Below are 20,837 nucleotides of genomic sequence, written 5' to 3' on the forward strand. Positions count from 1 at the left end.
AGGCACTGAGGCTACTGTGACGTCACAAGCACAGCCAGCAGCCATGAGCCTGCCACGGGCCTAGGAGGCACTCAGGCTGCTGTGACCTCACAAGCACAGCCAGCAGCCAGGAGCCTGATATTGGCCTGGGAGGCATTGAGGCTGCTGTGACCTCACAAACACAGCCAGCAGCCATGAGCCTGATACTGACCTGTGCGGCACTGAGGCTGCTGTGACCTCACAAGCACAGCCAGCAGGGGGCGCTGCACACTAACTTTTGAGGCACTGGGTCTGCTGTGACCTCACAAGCAGAGCCAACAGGGGACGCTGGACACTAAACGATGAGGCTCTGAGGCTGCTGTGACCTCACAAGCACAGCCAGCAGCCATGAGCCTGCCACTGGCCAAGGAGGCATTCAGGCTTCTGTGACCTCAGAAGCACAGCCAGCAGCCATGAGACTGCCACTGGCCTAGGAGGCACTGAGGCTGATGTGACGTCACAAGCACAGCCAGCAGCCATGAGCCTGCCACGGGCCTAGGAGGCACTCAGGCTGCTGTGACCTCACAAGCACAGCCAGCAGCCAGGAGCCTGATATTGGCCTGGGAGGCACTGAGGCTGCTGTGACCTCACAAACACAGCCAGCAGCCATGAGCCTGATACTGGCCTGTGCTGCACTGAGGCTGCTATGACATCACAAGCACAGCCAGCAGGGGGCGCTGGACACTAACCTAGGAGGCACTGAGTCTGCTGTGACCTCACAAGCAGAGCCAGCAGGGGATGCTGGACACTAAACGATGAGGCTCTGAGGCTGCTGTGACCTCACAAGCACAGCCAGCAGCCATGAGCCTGCCACTGGCCTAGGAGGCATTCAGGCTTCTCTGACCTCAGAAGCACAGCCAGCAACCATGGGCATGATACTGGCCTGAGAGGGACTAAGGCTGCTGTGACGTCCAAAGCACAGCCAGCAGGGGGCGTTGGACATTAACATTTGAGGCACTGAGTCTGCTGTGACCTCACAAGCACAGCCAGCAGCCATGAGCATGGCACTGGCAGAGGAGGCACTGAGGCTGCTGTGACCTCACAAGCACAGCCAGCAGCCATGAGCCTGATACTGGCCTGTAAGGCACTGAGGCTGGTGTGACCTCACAAGCACAGACAGCAGGGGACGCTGGACACTAAACTCTGAGGCACTGAGTCTGCTGTGACCTCACAAGCGGAGCCAGCAGGGGACGCTGGACACTAAACTATGAGGCACTGAGTCTGCTGTGACCTCACAAACACAGCCAGCAGGGGGCGTTGGACATTAACATTTGAGGCACTGAGTCTGCTGTGACCTCACAAGCACAGCCAGCAGCCATGAGCATGGCACTGGCAGAGGAGGCACTGAGGCTGCTGTGACCTCACAAGCACAGCCAGCAGCCATGAGCCTGATACTGGCCTGTAAGGCACTGAGGCTGGTGTGACCTCACAAGCACAGACAGCAGGGGACGCTGGACACTAAACTCTGAGGCACTGAGTCTGCTGTGACCTCACAAGCGGAGCCAGCAGGGGACGCTGGACACTAAACTATGAGGCACTGAGTCTGCTGTGACCTCACAAACACAGCCAGCAGGGGGCGTTGGACATTAACATTTGAGGCACTGAGTCTGCTGTGACCTCACAAGCACAGCCAGCAGCCATGAGCCTGCCACTGGCCAAGGAGGCATTCAGGCTTCTGTGACCTCAGAAGCACAGCCAGAAGCCATGAGACTGCCACTGGCAGAGGAGGCACTGAGGCTGCTGTGACCTCACAAGCACAGCCAGCAGCCATGAGCCTGCCACTGGCCAAGGAGGCATTCAGGCTTCTCTGACCTCAGAAGCATAGCCAGCAGCCATGAGCATGATACTGGCCTGAGAGGCACTAAGGCTGCTGTGACCTCCAAAGCACAGCCAGCAGCCATGAGCCTGATACTGGCCTGTGAGGCACTGATGCTGCTGTGACCTCACAAGCACAGCCAGCAGCCATGAGACTGCCACTGGCCTGAGAGGCACTGAGGCTGCTGTGACCTCACAAGCACAGCCAGCAGCCAGGAGCCTGCCACGGGCCTAGGAGGCACTGAGGCTGCTGTGACCTCACAAAAACAGCCAGCAGCCATGAGCCTGATACTGGCCTGTGCGGCACTGAGGCTGCTGTGACATCACAAGCACCGCCAGCAGGGGGCGCTGGACACTAATTTTTGAGGCACAGAGGCTGCTGTGACCTCACAAGCAGAGCCAACAGGGGACGCTGGACACTAAACTATGAGGCACTGAGTCTGCTGTGACCTCACAAGCACAGCCAGCAGCCATGAGCCTGCCACGTGCAGAGGAGGCACTGAGTCTGCTGTGACCTCACAAACACAGCCAGCGGGGGAAGCTGGACAATTACCTATGAGGCACTGAGTCTGCTGTGAACTCACGGGCAGAGCCAGCAGGGGAAGCTGGACACTAAGCTATGAGGCACTGAGGCTTCTGTGACCTCACAAGCACAGCCAGCAGCCATGAGCCTGATACTGGCCTAGGAGGGACTGAGGCTGCTGTGACCTCACAAGTACAGCCAGGAGCCATGAGCAGGCACTGGCAGAGGAGGCACTGAGTCTGCTGTGACCTCACAAGCACAGCCAGCAGCCATGAGCATGATACTGGCCTGAGAGGCACTGAGGCTGCTGTGACCTCACAAGCACAGCCAGCAGGGGGCGCTGGACACATACCTAGGAGGCACTGAATCTGCTGTGACCTCACAATCAGAGACAGCAGGGGATGCTGGACACTAAACTATGAGGCACTGAGTCTGCTGTGACCTCACAAGCACAGCCAGCAGCCATGAGCCTGCCACTGGCCTAGGAGGCATTCAGGCTTCTGTGACCTCAGAGGCACAGCCAGCAGCCATGAGCATGATACTGGCCTGAGAGGCACTGAGGCTGGTGTGACCTCACAAGCACAGCCAGCAGGGGGCGCTGGACACTAACTTTTGAGGCATTCAGGCTGCTGTGACCTCACAAGCAGAGCCAGCAGGGGACGCTGGACACTAAACTATGAGGCACTGAGGCTGCTGTGACCTCACAAGTACAGCCAGCAGCCATGAGCCTGATACTGGCCTAGGAGGCACTGAGGCTGCTGTGACCTCACAAGCACAGCCAGCAGCCATGAGACTGCCATTGGCAGAGGAGGCACTGAGGCTGCAGTGACGTCACAAGCACAGCCAGCAGCCATGAGCCTGATACTGGCCTGTGAGGCACTGAGGCTGCTGTGACCTCACAAGCAGAGCCAGCAGGGGACGCTGGACACTAAACGATGAGGCACTGAGGCTGCTGTGACCTCACAAGCACAGCCAGCAGGGAACGCTGGACACTAACCTAGGAGGCACTGAGGCTGCTGTGACCTCACAATCACAGCCAGCAACCATGAGCCTGATACTGGCCAAGGAGGCATTCAGATATCTGTGACCTCACAAGCACAGCCAGCAGCCATGAGACTGCCACTGGCCTCAGAGGCACTGAGGCTGCTGTGACCTCACAAGCACAGCCAGCTGCCATGAGACTGCCACTGGCCTCAGAGGCACTGAGTCTGCTGTGACGTCACAAGCACAACCAGCAGGGGGCGCTGCACACTATATATTGAGGCACTGAGTCTGCTGTGACCTCACAAGCAGAGCCAGCAGGGGACGCTGGACACTAAACGATGAGGCTCTGAGGCTGCTGTGACCTCACAAGCACAGCAAGCAGCCATGAGCCTGCCACTGGCCTAGGAGGCATTCAGGCTTCTGTGACCTCAGAAGCACAGCCAGCAGCCATGAGCCTGCCACTGGAGTAGGAGGCATTCAGGCTTCTCTGACCTCACAAGCACAGCCAGCAACCATGCGCATGATACTGGCCTGAGAGGCACTAAGGCTGCTGTGACCTCCAAAGCACAGCCAGCAGGGGGCGCTGGACATTAACATTTGAGGCACTGAGGCTGCTGTGACCTCACAAGCACAGCCAGCAGCCATGAGCCTGATACTGGCCTGTAAGGCACTGAGGCTGGTGTGACCTCACAAGCACAGACAGCAGGGGACTCTGGACACTAAACTATGAGGCACAGAGGCTGCTGTGACCTCACAAGCAGAGCCAGCAGGGGACGCTGGACACTAAACTATGAGGCACTGAGTCTGCTGTGACCTCACAAACACAGCCAGTAGGGGGCGATAGACACTAACCTAGGAGGCACTGATGCTGCTGTGACCTCACAAGCACAGCCAGCAGCCATGAGCCTGCCACTGGCCAAGGAGGCATTCAGGCTTCTCTGACCTCAGAAGCACAGCCAGCAGCCATGAGCCTGATACTGGCCTAGTGTTGGAAGCTTGCACGGGAGGAGCCGACGGAGGGAAGACCCAGACGCTCAATATGAGTGATCAGTGTACTTCCACTTTATTAGGTGTGGTCTTTCTTTATATAGTATAGGACTAATCAGGCTCATACATATTGCAAAAGCTGAGCTCCTTATTGGTAACAGCAATTTGGTTTACCCAGCAACTTCTGCATTACATCACCCGCAAGTTCCCAGGACTAATCATTGATAACACCTTGGAGCCAAGGACAATGTGTCCTTGGCTCTAGCTGTTTTTACTCTCATACGGGACTTGGCTCACATCAACTGTGTGCGATATGCACTTAGTTCTGCTTCCTTTAGTTGTTCAGTCTTCACATGACCTCTGCCCTCAAGCCAGTCCTCCACAATTCCCCCGTTTTTATTTTGTGCGAGAAAGACCTTTTTAGTTAATTGTTCAAGCTTTTGTGTTAAGCAGCCAAAAATCACTCTTACAGCAATTAAAATTAATACAATTATGAATAGAATACGTAGCCCTTCTTTGATCAAGCTCAAAATCCAGGTACTCACATTACCAAACATCTTTCTAAACAGATCATCAAACCAATTATACTGTACGGTGATTCTCTGGGTGTGGTCCTTTAGCCATTTCAATTGCTCATGGATTGACTGTCCATGATCAGAAAGATTAAAACAACACATTCCTTCAAAATCCTCACACCCGCGTCCCTGTGCTAAAAGCAGAAAGTCTATAGCTGCTCTATTTTGCAACACTGCATGTCTCAGGCTATCCATATCCTGTGACATTTCAGAGAGAATTTGTGTAGTAACATTTGATTGCTTAACAGCCCAACAAGCAAGTTTATTTAGATTAGACATGGCATGCGCAACTGCAATGTTAGGAGCTAAAGCTGCGGCGAAAAACCTTTCCGCAGGCCCCCATAATTCTACATCATCAGCACAATCTGAACCTAGTTTTTTCAATTCACGCTTGCCTCGACGATTCTCACTTCTTCTATGTTTGATTGCTGCAGTCAGATTTGACCAACGCTGATCATGGAAGTAGTTCGGCCAGTGTTGAAATTTTTTCTTGAATAGTTCGTTTTGGTTGTAACAGTGGTGCTATCCATTCTAGTACAATGGGTTCCGCCAACCCTCTTTTTTCCCCCGTTTTTATTTTGTGTTGTGTAATGGCTCCCATTAGGTATTGTGGGCCACATAAAATAGTAAGATCAAGTGGCTGATTTTCCAGGCGTCGGTGCGTAGCACGCGTAGTAATTAGCGATGCAATTTCCTGGAGTACCCGTTGCTGTTCCTCTGTGAGCGTGACGGCAGCCGCTGGGTCTGTTCCCTTCAGCAAGGGGCGTAGCAGATTTAAAAGTTCATTAGGAATGCCGACCACCGGACGGATCCATTGGAGGTCTCCTAATAGTTTTTGAGCATCATTGAGTGTTCTTATGTCAGTCCTGATTGTCAATTTCTGTGGTCTGATGGTGGCATTCGAAATATGCCAACCTAGATACTGCCAGGGGCTGGATTCCTGTACCTTTTCCGGGGCCACCACAAGTTCCTTTTTCTTTAATTGTGTGATTAGATCAAATTTTTGTTCAGGAGAAAAGGGGTTGTTTTTTTTTTGTGCCAGCAATATGTCGTCCATGTAGTGATATATCATGGTCTCTGGCCACTGTTGACGTAACGGTTGAAGTGCCGCATCGACATAGAGTTGACAGAGGGTTGGTGAGTTTCGCATACCCTGCGGTAGTACTGTCCATTCAAATCTTTGGTCTGGCCCCTCTCTATTGATAGCAGGGAGTGTAAATGCAAATCGCTGTTTATCATCTTCATGGAGGGCTATGGTAAAGAAACAGTCCTTTAAATCTACGATTAGCAGGTGCCAGCCTTCTGGGATCATTGCTGGGTTGGGTAACCCCGGTTGTAAAGCACCCATGTCATGCATCTGTCTGTTTACAGCACGTAGATCGTGTAAAAGTCTGTATTTGCCGGATTTTTTCTTGATCATAAATATTGGGGTATTCCAAGGGCTGGTAGATAGTCTTAGATGACCTTGTTTGTACTGTTCCTTTACTAGTTCATGTGCTTGAATGAGACTTTCCCGTTTAAGCGGCCATTGCTCTACCCACACAGGCTGATCAGTCCTCCAGCTGAGTGGGATTGGGAAAGTCCAGGCAATGGCCGGTGCTATAAAGGGTGTTCCGAGGTAAGCACCATACCCATCTGGGCAAGGATATCGCGCCCTATTAATGCTTGCACTCCTTCAGGTAGGGGTAAAATGGAGACGGAGCAATTCACCACCTTGTTCCCTATAGTCCATTGTAGCGTCGATGATTTTCGGGCGAGGGTGACCCCGCCTACTCCAGCTACCGTAGAGCTGGTCTCTCGGGTTGGCCAATGCTGGGGCCAGATCTTAGTGCTAATTATTGATACATCCGCTCCAGTGTCCAATAAGGCATTAAGGCGTATAGATTCTTTTTTATACTTTACAGTCACAGTTTGTCGGGGCCTTTGATGCATTCCGACAGTCAGTAATACTGCACTTCCAGTGGAACCAAAAGCACCATAGCCTCGTGGTTGCTCTTTCGCTGGTGCTACCCCTACGGTCAGGTGGGGAAGCGGAATAAGCTGGGCTATTCTCGATCCTTGTGGTATGTGCATAGGTGGAAACATTGCTGAAACCACAATTTGTATTTCCCCGAAATAGTCCTTGTCGATCAATCCTGTCAAAACTTGTAATCCTTTCATTGTAGCGGACGATCTTCCAATCAGTAAGGCACCTACTGGCTCATGATTAATAATTACTGGTCCGTAGACATTCGTCCGGATTCTTGTTGGCTTTGTATCCAATAAGGTGGCGTCTACTGCTGTTGCCAAGTCCAGTCCGAGACTCCCTCTGGTGGCTGGTCGAAGACAAAGGGATTCATGCCGTTCGGAGTGGAGCTGGGCGCCGGCTGAGGTGGTTGTGTTAACTGCGGGGGTTGCTGAGTTGTTGTGGTGAAGGCCGCCTTTTGTGTCGTCGCGGGGCGGCTCGTCCCGTTTCTCCGGGCGTTTCCCGAGCCAGCCTTCCAACAAGCCGCTCCATCATGTTTGTTGCTTTTGCAGTTGGGACACCATACTCTACTAGCTTGGCATTCTCTGCGAAGATGACCAACAACGCCGCATCGGTAGCAGCGTGCCGCAACGCCGCATCAGTAGCAGCGTGCCGATCGTCGATCGGGGGGGGTATTTCCGCCGGGATTTTGCAAAGGAGCAAGGGCAGTGAATATCTGTCTTTGATTCTGTTGCATATTATCCCGCAACGCCTGTGCTTGCTCTCTCATGCTCTCTCCTAATTGTTTCACCGCCTCTACTAGCATAGCTTGCGGTCCTACAGGTACCTGCGCCATTCTTTCTAGCCCCTCCTCAATAGTCCATGTTCCCGGGAGTGTGGCTAAAATACTACGCGTTGAAGGGTTACTATTCTGTATTGCACATTGTTTCAAGATAGTCCCTTTCAGATAATCTGGTACCCCTGCTGCTTGTATAGCATTGGCTACTCTGTCAATAAACAAGCCGAAAGGCTCTTCCCGGCCCTGCTTTATTCCCATATAAGATGGGATACCCCCTGGCTCCTTTAATTGATCAAGCGCCCGCCTTGCTAGTTTCATTGATTCTTTAGCTTTATCTGGTCCCAGCAGGGCCTGCGCTTCTAAGCGGAAATACGCGCCTATCCCCATCAACTCATCTAAGGTTACTCCATACAACGGGTCCCCTGGAGCCCTTATAACAGCTACCGCTTCCTGGCATACTGTGTGCCAATGCGCGTTAAACAGCAGCTGCTGATGCTGTGTTAGTATTAACTTCATTATGCTGCGTATGTCCCCCGGCAACAATATATTTGTCCCCCAAATATAATCCAACATCTGTCAGGTTGGTTCCCCCTTTATTCCCGAATTTTTTTTTCAAACTGCTTTTATTAGTGGTTTCTGACCATTAATATCATAGAGAAAAACTTATTTCACATTGATAGCCTGAGATGGGTGTCCTCAGATAACTGTGGCCAAAGGAAGAGGAGAAGGAGGAGAGGAGAAAAAGGGGGGGGGGAGAGAGAGGGGGGGAGAGAGAGGGGAGGGGAGAGGGGGGGGGAAGAGGGGGGGGGAGAGAGAGAGGGGGGAGAGAGAGAGCCGCATGGTCAATGTTGCTCCTTTTGGCAGGCCTGTGTTCCCAGACCCTCCCTGGGCAATAGTAAAGGTTCGGATCGAGGGGGGCGATGGGTATGGGGACACCTCTGCATGCGGGGGTTCCTTGAACCCATCGGGGCTTCCCAAACACTCCGCGGCGGCGGCAGCTACTTTTTTTTTTTTTGAGGTGCGAGAGCATTAGTAACTGCCCTCCACGGCTTCATCAGCTTTTTTGCTGTCTTGTTGTCACTTATTACTTCATCAAACAACTTGTCCCCAAATTTTTTCCATTCAGTTTGTTCGAACACGGTATCTGGGTTAACAAAACACCCCTTAGCCACTCCGTAAGCTAATAGCCCTGGGAGTTCCTTATGACATTCTATTCCTTGAGTACCCCGCTTTTCTAAAAAGCATCTTAATAAATCATAAGCCGCTTGTCGCTCCGTGGTTACTCACTTACCGTTGCAACCTTTGCAAGACCTGCGGCGAGACTTTCTGGCAGGACCCCTTCTCGTCCTGGGCACGGACCCCCTTTGTTTGTGTCCTCTCCACCTCCTCTGTAACTCTGGCACGTAGACCCCCTTTTGTGTCTCGTCGCCTTTAGCACAGCAGGACCAGCTGACTCTAGTACTCCGTCGACTTCTGAGTTTTTAATCACCGAGTCCCTGAGCGGCAGGGTCCCTGTTCGGGCGCCATTTGTTGGAAACTTGCACGGGAGGAGCCGACGGAGGGAAGACCCAGACGCTCAATATGAGTGATCAGCGTACTTCCTCTTTATTAGGCGTGATCTTCCTTTATATAGCACAGGACTAATCAGGCTCATACATATTGCAAAGGCTGAGCTCCTTATTGGTAACAGCAATTTTGTTTACCCCAACGCCTTCTGCATTACATCACCCGCAAGTTCCCAGGACTAATCATTGATAACACATTGAAGCCAAGGACAATGTGTCCTTGGCTCTAGCTGTTTTTGCTCTCGTACGGGACTTGGCTCACATCAACTGTGTGCGATATGTACTTAGTTCTGCTTCCTTTATTTGTTCAATCTTCACATGACCTCTGCCATCAAGCCAGTCCTCCACAACGTATCTCTTCTCCATTAGCTATTTTCTTTCCTGATGATGTAAATAAAAATCCTTGTTCTTTCCATAACATCCCTGTTACATCAGATACTCCAAATGCATATTTAGAATCGGTATGGATATTTACCTGCAGGTTCTTACCGATTTTTGCTGCTTGGGTCAATGCTATTAATTCTGCTCCTTGAGCACTTACAGACGGAGACAAAGGATTAGTCTCAAGTACCTCAAAGATGTTGGTGTCAGGATAACCTGAGTGGCACCTTCCCTCCAAATAATAGGATGATCCATCTGTAGACAGAACTAAGTCCGGGATTCCCAAAGGTTAGTCTTTAAGGTCCTCCCGGGGCTTGCTTGAGCTGACGACCACCTGTTCACAGGAATGATGTGGCTCTCCATCCTCAGGTAGAGGCAGTAGCGTTGCTGGATTTAAGATATTGCATCTCTTTAAAGTCACATTATCTGCATGCAATATTAGCAGTTCATAGCGGTGAGCTCTCTGTGGGGATAGTGCTTGAGTCACGTATTGTTTCATTAACAGTTCTACTTCATGTGGCACATACACAGTCAATGAGTGACCCAAAACTACAGGTCCTGGTTTTTTCAATAAGAGCTGCAGTAGCTGCTATTGCTCTGATGCATCCTGGAGTGCCTTTAGCTACCATGTCTAGCTGTGTGGAGTAAATAGGCCACTGGTCTACGGTGAGGACCTAGTTTTTGGGTGAGTACCCCACTTGTTACTCCCTGTCGTTCATGGACAAATAATTCAAATGGTTTGCTATAATCTGGTAACCTTAGAGCAGGGGCTGAAACCAACACCTTTTTTACAGATGTAAAAGCTTTCTCCCTTTCTGGACCCCAGGCCGAAGGCTCTATCTCCTCTTTTTTTTTTCTTTTCTTACCTGCACTAAAGGCTTAGTAAGTTCTCCTAACCCAGGAATCCATGGTCAGCAAAATCCTGCAGATCCTAAAAATCCCCTAAGTTGCTTTTTTGTTACAGGACGAGGCATATTAAGAATTGTCTTTACTCATTCTGGATCAATTAACCTGTGTCCTTCCTTTAAAATAAAACCCAACTATTTTACCTCTCCTTGACACAGCTGAAGTTTAGACAGAGATGCTCGATGCCCTTTTTCTGCAAGAGCATTACATAGAGAAATAGTGTCTTTTAAACATGCTTCATAATCTTTACTTGCTAATAGCAAATCATCCACATATTGTATTAACACTGAATGTCCTGGAAGTTCGCTATCTGAGAGATCATTTTTGAGTATATGCGAAAAAGAGTTGGAGACCCAGTAAATCCCTGCGGCAGCCTCATCCAAGTTAATTGTCGTCCCTTCCCAGTGAAAGCAAAGAGATCTTGGCTGTCCTCAGCTATGGGCATACTAAAAAAGGCTGTTTTTGGATGCTCTTCTCTGCTTCCTTTGGGATAGGGTATTGCTTAACTGTGGGAGGCAATCCCCCCTTTGTTTTTATCAAGACTGGACTAGCTGATTTCAGTAGTCCAGCATCCATTCCTGAAGAGCTCCATAACTTTTTAGGAACTGATTCTAAACTCGTTGGAATTTGCAGATTAGTCGACTCTGCTTCTGGTGTCTTAGCCAGAACACATGAGCCCATAATTATGAATTTTATCCCTGCCGGCTGTAAACAGATGTGAGTATCCGAGGCGTGCAGGAGATCTCTCCCTAAGAGGCAAGAGGGCAAGTCTGTGGAAATTATAAAACGTCCCCACACTCTTTTACCTCCAAAAGTGAGCAATAAGGGCTTAGATAACATTCGTTCGCCTTTTCCCATTACTCCTCGCGTCACTATTTTATCTGATGACTTGCATCCTTTAGGCTCCAAATTTGAAAGGGAAAGGGTGGCTCCAGTACCCACCAGAAAGGGAACTTCTAAACCTTCTCTATTTGCCATTACCTGCCCCTCAAATCCAAATTTATATCCCATATATTTACCCCAATTTCCACAGTATTTTCTGAGCCTCCTCTCTCCTGTCATTGTGGACTGACTGGGAATTGCCTGGTCTCATTCTTAGTGTTTGATTTTCTCCTGCTGGCCCCTCTATTCCCAAGTACACAGGGCCTCGCTGGGCATTCCTGCTGCCAGTGCCCTTGTTCCCCGCAATAATGACAAACATCATTAACTCTTGATTGTACAGCACGTTCACTTTGATTCCATCTATCTCCCCTGGTTCTGCCGTGCCCCCTCCCCTTGCCAGCCTGGCATATGCTCTTTAAAAGACTTTTGTGTATCAGGGGCTGCTTGATCTATAAAAACACTCATTGCGAGAGCATCATTGAAGTTTTGTGGGGTCATTCCTCCATATTTTAGCAGGGCTTACCGCAGAAGTCCCCAAAAGTCGTGGGGGTGTTCATCTAATCACTGTCTGCATTCTCGTACTTTAGTCCAATTTACTGCTCACTCTCTGCATGCTCTAATTGCTTCTGCTAAATTTCAAAGTCCTGTTTGACACACAGCTCTATCTCCTGCATTATTACAATCCCAGTTTGGATCATTTGCTAGCCAGAGGTTTCTATTTCCCCTGGCTTGCTGCACTACTTCTGCATCTTTAATTATCTTATCCCCTTCATTTGGTTGAAAGAATTCCCTCAAAAGAATTTGGGTATCACTCCAGACCGGGTTGTGCCCAGTGCATATATTAGAAAAGAACTGGACACATGGTTCTGCATCTTTTCTTAATCTCTGCATTTTACCCCCCCATCAGGCGAGATCGCCAGGGTCCCGGGGTCGATTAGTAAATACCTGCGGCACAGGAGGAGGGGGACTGGCCCCTCCCTTTCCCCTGGCTGTAAAGCGGCAGGGTTAGTCAGCACGTTGGGGATCATAGGACAGAGTCTGGCAGCCGGTGGAGTAGAGGGAGAAGGAGGAGGAGAAGGAGAAGTAATGACAGAGAGATCATCAGGCATATAAGGTGGAGCAGAAACTTTTGGAGCACAGTCCGGGGTCCTAGTATCTGCTCACACGAGTGTTACCTTCGGCAGGTTTCTTTCCTCCCTCCCTCCTGGCTCAAATGCTCCCGCGCCCATGCCCAGTTCTCCCAAACATACCAGTAATCCATTTGACTTGGAAACCTGCCTTCCAGACGATTTCACAAGACAGTTAGTTCCTGCTGATCACAAGTCCCTTGCGGTGGCCACCGTTCCGCTGGGTTTCCCTCCTTTGTCAGGAATGGGCAATCCTCCTGACACAGTTGGACCAACTGTTTTGTTGGGTTCTTTTTTAAGTTTTGGTACCATCAATCTTATTCCAGTTTTCCAAAGTTTTGGCTAAGGGCGTCCCCTTTTTAGGTTCTAACTTGGATTTTTGTGAAAATACTTTAACTAACACTTCATCCCCAGGCTGTATATCAGGCACTTGTATTTCAGGTGGTGTGGATTGATATCATCGAGCATGTATTTTTTTAAAAAAGATTTTCAAACCTTTTTTGCATACTTAGAACATACTGGGTTAGTCGTTCATCTCCGTCTAACAGGCTGGTCTAGAGCTAAAGCCAGAGCTAGAGCCAAACACTAACATTTTATTCTGCACACGCTTCAGGTTTGCACCCAAGTGGCTGTCTGCGGGATCCCGATCCCTTGATGCCCCATCAGTCATGGAGAAATCGCAGTGCAGGCATCCCCTTCTCACCGCGTGGGGTCTTGGGGTCAGTCCAGCTGTCCAGCGCAGGGTCCACACCAGGTGGGATGGTATTACTCTTTCATAGCTCTCCCCCTTGTTCCCCTTGAAGGTAGCAGCTTAAAGCAGTCACCAGCTGAATCATCTTCTTATGCAGCTGGGAGTCATTTATGCCTTACAATTCCCTTGCTTGACTTCTTTATCACTCCTTTTCCCACTGCCCTACCAGAGGGGAGAGTTTCTGCAGGGCCATCTCCTTTCTCAGCACTCCGGTCCCACACAGCCCTGCAGTGGGGTGCCTCAGGCCGTGGACACCCCCGGCGATTGCCGACTGCTGGGACGCACCAGGGCAGCCCGCTGGGATCGGGGCTCTGCTCGCCAGGACGCCCAGTCTTGCCTGCTGGGCTGGGACAGCTGCCGCCTCATCAGCTCCCACCCCGTTGCCACCAGTCTTGAAGAGAAGAGGAAATCCCGAGTGTGCAGTGCAGACATCCTCAGCAAGTGCTGTGCAGATAGGCAAAATGGAAGCCCTGGGAGGAGGTGCTGGAGCAGCGAAGGGGGAAGAGTCCTTTCTGTCTGTGCTGTTGACTGCCGAAGATGGAGATGCAAGGTTTCAGGAGAGACAGGGAGTCAAGTTCCTGTTGTTTGCGCTTCCCCAAGGCTCCTCAGCAGGTTTTGTAGGAAGGCAGAAATGAACCACAGCCTCGTGGCCACAGGCACTTTGCAAGGGACCTTCCCCTGTTCCTAAATCCTGGCGTTAGAGGCCTCTTTGGTGAAACTCTCTAACCTCACGTCCCCGTGCAGGAGACGCCAGAGTCCAGCTGCTTTTCCGCAGAGGGCAAGAGGGTGGTTTGGGGGGCCCAGTCCTACAAGCAGCTGCACACAGATGCACTCTTGCCTCCAGTTGTAGCCCAGGTGACTGAGCCCAGGGGCCTGGGCAGCCCATGCATGTGTGTGCAAGATGCTCCTTGGTGGCAGTGCTGCTGCCTCCCTGCTACAGGAGCTTTTGCAAGCACCAGCTCTGTGAAGGTCGGGCCCAGCTTAGTCCCTCCAGGCTTCTGCCTCCCTCTCCCGTGAGGGATACAAAGGCACCAACTCTGTCCAAAGAAGAACAGAGCCACCTGGGAACTAAGACTCCTCCAACTGCCCTAAGAATACGGTAACTGAGTCGAGCTAACTGCACACTCAGATTACTGTCACCAGCTCTGAGCTGCCCAGCCTCATACTACACTCTAACATGAACTGTCCTACAGGAAGAAGAACTATGCCCTAAGTCTGACTAAGAAGAACTAGAACTAACAACTAGGACTAATGCTCCTACTGGTACCAAATAGCTCTAACCAAGAACTATGACTAATGCTACTTAGGATGCCTCTAAGAAATAATTGACCCAAGGGGAACTAAAAACAAGAACTCTATCCTACACTTAGACAAATACCTATGAACTAAGACCCCCCCAACTGCTCTAAGAATTCTCTAAGTAACTGCCTAAGAACCCACTAAGACTACAAGAACTATACCTACACTAACTACCTTCATACTACTTCTCTTCCTAATTCTGAAATAATAATATTCCTAAGTATCTACTGGGCTGAAGAGAGCCGTGGCAGGGTGGTGGGAGCCGTTGCTGGGTGCTGTCTCCGTCCTGCAGCGGAGGTGGAGGGGAGTCCTGGCAGGGAGGTGGCCCCGTGGTCGGCCCTGCCTCTGCCGGGCAGATGTTGGTGCCCGGCAGTCAGGGGCGGGCCAGGAGGTGCCGCGCAGCCCGGCGCTCCTCAGCCTCCAAGCCCGGCGCCTTGGGCTCGGCTGCCCCGGGCTGAGTGCCAGCCCCAGCCTGGTCTTGCTGGGGGGCCGTGCCCTGGCTTGTGGGCAGCGGGGGCCTTCTGCCGGGCTAGCGCCTCCTCCTCCTCTTTGGCCCCTGGGGCAGGTCCAGGGGCTGCGGGGCGGGCTGCCCCTCCACAGGCTCCACCTGCATGGGCTCCTCCTCCTCCTCCGCGCGCTCCACCTCCACGGGCTCCGGGGCGGCTGCGGCACTCGGCAGGAGGGCGGCGCGGCGGTCCCAAACGGTCGGGCCCACCTTCCTCCTGATGCGCAGCGCCGCCTTCCTCCTCATCCACAGCCGCTCCGGCTGGCTCATGGCGGGCAGCAACGGAGAGCACCTTCCTGGCCCTTCTCCCACCAACGGTGTCCCAACGGCTCTGGAACAGCGGTGCTGAGGTCACTGATGATGGCATAGGTGGGCCGTGGTGACGGCACGCCTGGTTCCATCCCCACCTGTGGGGGCCCTGCCGGGCTCTGCCCCGCGGGGGGATCCTGGGGGCTGGAGGGGGCCCCCATGGGCAGGGCCTTGCTGAATGTGTGTGTGTATTTGTGTGTGGTTTGTGCGTGAGGCAACTGGGAAACCAGGGATCCAGGGCCAACTACAGGACCGACTGAGTGTCTAAGGGCAGTTCTTGGAGGGAGCCACAGTGCGGGTGTGTGCGCGTGTGCGTGTGTGTGTGTGTGTGTGTGTGAGTGAGGGCCGTGCTGGGCACAGATGGCTGGGTTTGGGAGCAGGGCTCTGCAGGGGCCCTGTGTGCGAGGAGACCACGAGCTGCCCTGGGCCAGGCTCAGCCCCTTCCAGCCAACTCTGCCACAGATGACGAGCCCATTGCGCAGCAGGACTTCAGGCAGTCAGAGGAGCCCATGGTGCCTCTGCTCCAATGTGCTGAAGAACGGGCAGGAGACGCTGCAGGCAGGAGACACAGGAGGAGGCACATGGGAGGAGACACGGGAGCCACGAGAGGGCCCCCGTGAGGAGAACTGTCATGAGCCATGTTTGGAGAAACCAAAGGCAGGAGCTACGTGGCAGGGGACATTGTCAGGCAAATGGCTGGAGTCGCACTCTTGCAAGGAGGTGCTCCATGCTGGAGCTGCTCCTCCTCTGAGGGCACCGTGGCCCGGGGAGGAGCCACGCTGCGGCAGGGACAGCCCCGAGGGACCACCGCCCAGGGAGGACCCACGCTGGAGCAGGCACACGCCTGAGGGACAGCTGCCTTGGGGGGAACCCGCGCTGGGGCAGGGGAGTGGCTGCTTCCTGTAATGTGACTAGTAGCCTGTGGAAAGCAAGCAACAGAAGAGAACCCTGTTCTTTAAACAAACCGTTTCAAGAGTGCTACATGTATGAAAAATAACAGGGTTGTCCAAGGGGAACAGGCACTCTTTTACTCCACTCTGGTCCCTGATTCTTTCCACACACTTTCTGGCCATCTTGTGCAAGCTGAAAGCCTCCAGGTTCGCAAGCCTTACTCAGGTCCAGGGCAACAACCTCCACTGCTCTCCCCTCAGGCACCAAGCTAGGCATCTCCACGGAGAAGCCTATCAGGTCACCTTTAAGCACAAATACTTAGAGAAGCCTACCCTCCAAGGGATCTTTTCCCATGGCAATCCTCTGCCTCGCCTGCCTTGCAAACTGCTCTTTCCTTGGAGGAGTCTGAAAGTGCCCAAACTTCCTTTCCTTTGGCCTCAGGAAAATCGGATGGCCACTGCAGACACCTTTACCCCTGGTGCAAGCAGGGATGCCTGGCGTCCTTGCTCATAGAGTCCCTGAGACACAGGTCCCAAGGGCTTTCCCTTGTCAGAAAGGGAATCGCCCCTTGCTGCACCTCCTCCTTCAAGGGGGGCCTCCTGCACCCGCAATAACTGCCATGCATCTGGAGGCAGCAACAGGCAGAAAGGGGTGGGCAAAGAGCCTCCTGCCAGGGGAGACTCTGGGGCAGGGAAAAGGGGGCCCGTGTGCTCCATTGTTACAAGACAACCCTGAGAAGCTCAGAAAGAATGTTTGAAGTAGGTAGATTTGGATAACTTCTATCTTAGATAAAATTTGCTTAGCATGAGTAGCCGCACACTTGCTTAGCATGAGTAGCTAAATTTGCTGAAGCCTTAGGCCGCGCTCCTATATCTGTAAGAAAGGGCCCCAGAGGTGGTGCAGGCTGGAAAGATAAGGGAGTTACAAGCAGTCTGCATTCCTGTGCCCCACTCTCTGAAAGGGAGGATGTCAAGGCTTTGAAATAAGGCCTGCTTGGGCGCCAGGACCTTGGGAAGCAAAACCTCCTCTCACTGTTGAAACAGTGTTGATTAAGGGGTCTGGATTATGTCCTCTTCCTCAGGACCTTTGGGAGATAACGTCTACTGACCTAGCTGGGGCAGTGTTAATTGATCAGGACCTTGAGAAGCAGGGGTGGGACCCAGGGAATGAAGAAATCACTAACCAATCAGTGTAAAAGGGAAAATTGCAAATCTGGCAATTTGTTTGTATAAATGCTACTTGAAAAGTTGGGGGGGGTGTGCTTGATTTGTGGGTAATCACCGCGCACCCAGGCTTGCGCAACTCTGAAATAAATAAGCAAATGTCTCTCCTGAGTGTCTAATTATTGGCTTATTGCACACCGGGCAACGAATCTGCTTTTCGGACAACAGTTTTCTGGCACCCCAGATGGGAGCCTCGCTGTAAAGCCTTGCCCGGATCATCTTGCCACTTCCCGGCGGGGAGACGCTGCTCTTCGGACTCCAGCGCACACCGACCGTTTTGTTTGCGGACTCCACGCGCACCCTCCCCAGTCGGAGTGGGTAAGGGACTCAAAGGTGCAACGCGGTAATTATTAAGAGACATTGCATAGAGGGTGTGATGTAAGGGTAATTGGTTGTGGTAACCAAAGGTAAGCTTTGTACACGTTGGGACAGTGACGACTGGAGTATACGAAAGTGTAATTGGTAAGAACGTTCTCTTAAGGGTAATGATATGGGACCAGGACAATCTGTGGGGGTATCCCCCTGTTCTCCTTTAGGATGCATCCTGAAACATTGGAGTAAGTTTGGTGGGAATCCTTTAACAAGGAGAAAATTAAAGGAATACTCTACTCAGTGGTGGCCAATGTATAAACTAGAGGATGAGGAAAAATGGCCAGAAATGGGAACGCTAAACTATACTACAATTTTGCAACTTATGTTGTTTTGCAGAAGACAGAAGAAATGGGATGAGGTCCCATATGTAGATTTGTTTTTCTCTCTGAGAAATGATCATGAAAGAAGAAAAAAATGTAAGCTATTGGTCTCTGACTCAAATGTGTTAATGATGATGAAAGAGAAAGAGCAAATGCCTTGGTGTTGCTCTGCTTGTAGTATTGGGAAAAGATGTTTAGAAGTGGGTGATGAGGAAGAGGATGTACAACTATTGGTCTCTCCGGAAAGAGATCAAGATAGTGTCGATGGCAGAGATAAGGGAATTGAGGCATTTAGCCCGATTGCAGGCAGAACTCGGGCTACTCGGGCTCAACAAAATCCTGTGATTCAGGCCCCGCTGCGTCAAGCAGTAGGACCAGAAGGAATGCCTGTATATGTGAAGGTCTCTTTTTCAACCACAGATTTAATGAATTGGAAGGAGTCTGCTGGGTCGTACCGAGAAAATCCAGAAAAGATGTATCGATCCTTTAAAATGATAATTGAGAATCATAATCCAGACTGGCAGGATTTACAGGTGCTTTTAAATACTTTGCTTGCACCTGAGGAGAAGAGACTGGTATTGGACAAAGCTCGAGAGGAAAATGAAAGACAAAATGCTAGAGATGGACCGGACCGTTTTATGCCGGCCCAAGAACCAGATTGGGATCAAAATACAGGGATGGGCAGGTAAATGACTAAACAGTACCAACAGTTAATATTATATGGGGTAAAGCACGGAGTACCTAGGCACCAAAATATTGCAAAACTATATCAAGTCGTGCAGGGTAAGAATGAGGATCCCTCTGCATTTTACGAGCGGTCATGTGAAACCACCCGAAAATGGACAGACTTGGATCCTGAGGACAAAGCGAACAAGATGACTTTTACTACATTATTTGTTGGACAGTCAGCACCAGATATAAGGAGAGAGCTTCAGAAAGTAGATGGTATGTCGGGGATGTCAAGATCACAGTTAATAGAAATTGCATAGAAGGTGTACAGTAACAGGGAAGAAGCAGAGAGAAAGGAAAAACAAAAGGAGAAACTGAAAGATAAGAGGCAAAATGCTGCAATTTTGGCAGCTGCATTTGCCCAGGCACAAACTTCCTCTCAGGGAAGGGGTTTTCCGAAAGGACAAGGACGTGGAAGCAGACATAGAGTAGGAGGGAATTTGGGAAATAGAATTTCACTGAGGAGAGATCAATATGCGATTTGTAGGGAAAAGGGGCACTGGAAAAAAGGGTGCCCGAAGAGACAAACAGATCATTGGAAACCTCCGTCTGTGTCTGTTCCGGAGGCAGATTTGCTCCAGATTGGTGCAGAAGATTCAGACTGACGGGGACCAGGGGTTGAGAAATTGGATTCCCCAGCCGAACCCCCGGTTTCAGTAAAGCTGGGGAACGAAACAGTTAATTTTTTAGTAGACACTGGAGCAACATATTCAGTATTAAAGAGCTGTAAGGGACCAATGAGTAAATTCTCTATGCCAGTAATTGGGGCCATGGGAAAGCGAGAGGTCAAACCTTTTTTTCAACCAATTAAATGTAAAATAGGAAATAGAGTGTTAACACATGGATTCTTATATATGCCAGAATGCCCATTACTCCTAATGGGGAGGGATTTCCTGAATAAACTGGAGGCGCAGATAACCTTTGATAAAAACAAAGTTCAGGTGCACATTGCACAAAATAACGCCTGGAAGGCACAAGCACATATGTTACAGAAAGCACTGGACTCCAAACAGGTGGAGAGTGGACCAAGCGGAATTCCCTCCGAAGTAATAGACGCAGTAGTCCCTTTTGTGTGGGCAAGGGAGAAACCTGGAAGAGCCAGATGTGTAGAACTGGTAAAGGTGGAATTAAGACAAGGAGCTAAATCGGTGAGGCGAAAACAGTATCCCATGAAGTCAGAGGCCCTTGTTGGACTGGAGCCTATAATTAATAATTTCTTCAAGTGTGGACTGCTGCGAGAATGTACAATACTCCAATCCTGCCTGTTAAAAAAACGCACTCACAAGAATACCGTCTAGTACAGGATTTGTGAGCTATTAACCAGACAGTGATTGGTGTGCACCCAGTGGTGCCCAATCCATACACTTTGTTAACGACGATAAATGATTCAAATGTCTATTTTACAGTATTGGACTTCAAAGATGCTTTCTTCTGTATCCCTTTGGAGGAACAAAGTCAACAATTATTCACCTTGGAGTGGGAAAGTCCTACAACGAGATGCAAAATGCAGTTGTGCTGGCCAGTACTCCCGCAAGGATTCAAGAACAGCCCTACAATTTTTGGTAATGGACTTGCAAAAGAAATAGAATTATGGCAAGGAAAGAAAGATACCACTACCTTATCACAGTATGTGGACGATATCTTATTGGGGGCAGACAGGACTGAAGAATGCAGAGAAACAACCATCAGTTTCTTACATTTCTGGGGAACAGCGGGATATAAGGTGTCTCAGAAAAAAGTAAAGATTATGAAGGAAAGCGTAATCTATCTAGGATTTGAAATATCCCAGGGGGAGAGAAAATTAGGAATCGAAAGGAAAGAAGCCATTTGTCAGCTCGCCCCCCCAAAATCAAAAAGAGAACTCAGGGGATTTTTAGGAATGGCTGGGTGGTGTCGCCTGTGGATCCCTAATTTTGGATTAATGGCAAAGC

General features: G+C 50.8%; 1 long non-coding RNA gene across 1 annotated transcript in view; it reads right to left on the minus strand.

The window, feature by feature from the left end:
* Nucleotides 1-4,378: 4,378 nt before the first annotated feature.
* Nucleotides 4,379-20,837, minus strand: part of LOC135323662 (uncharacterized) — a 289,040-nt gene continuing 272,581 nt past the window's right edge. The window contains exon 2 of the long non-coding RNA XR_010385140.1: nt 4,379-8,845. This is a non-coding gene — a long non-coding RNA (uncharacterized LOC135323662). The remainder of the gene's footprint in view (nt 8,846-20,837) is intronic.

The sequence above is a fragment of the Dromaius novaehollandiae genome, chromosome 26 (assembly GCF_036370855.1).
Source record: "Dromaius novaehollandiae isolate bDroNov1 chromosome 26, bDroNov1.hap1, whole genome shotgun sequence".
Classification (NCBI taxonomy): Eukaryota; Metazoa; Chordata; class Aves; order Casuariiformes; family Dromaiidae; genus Dromaius; species Dromaius novaehollandiae.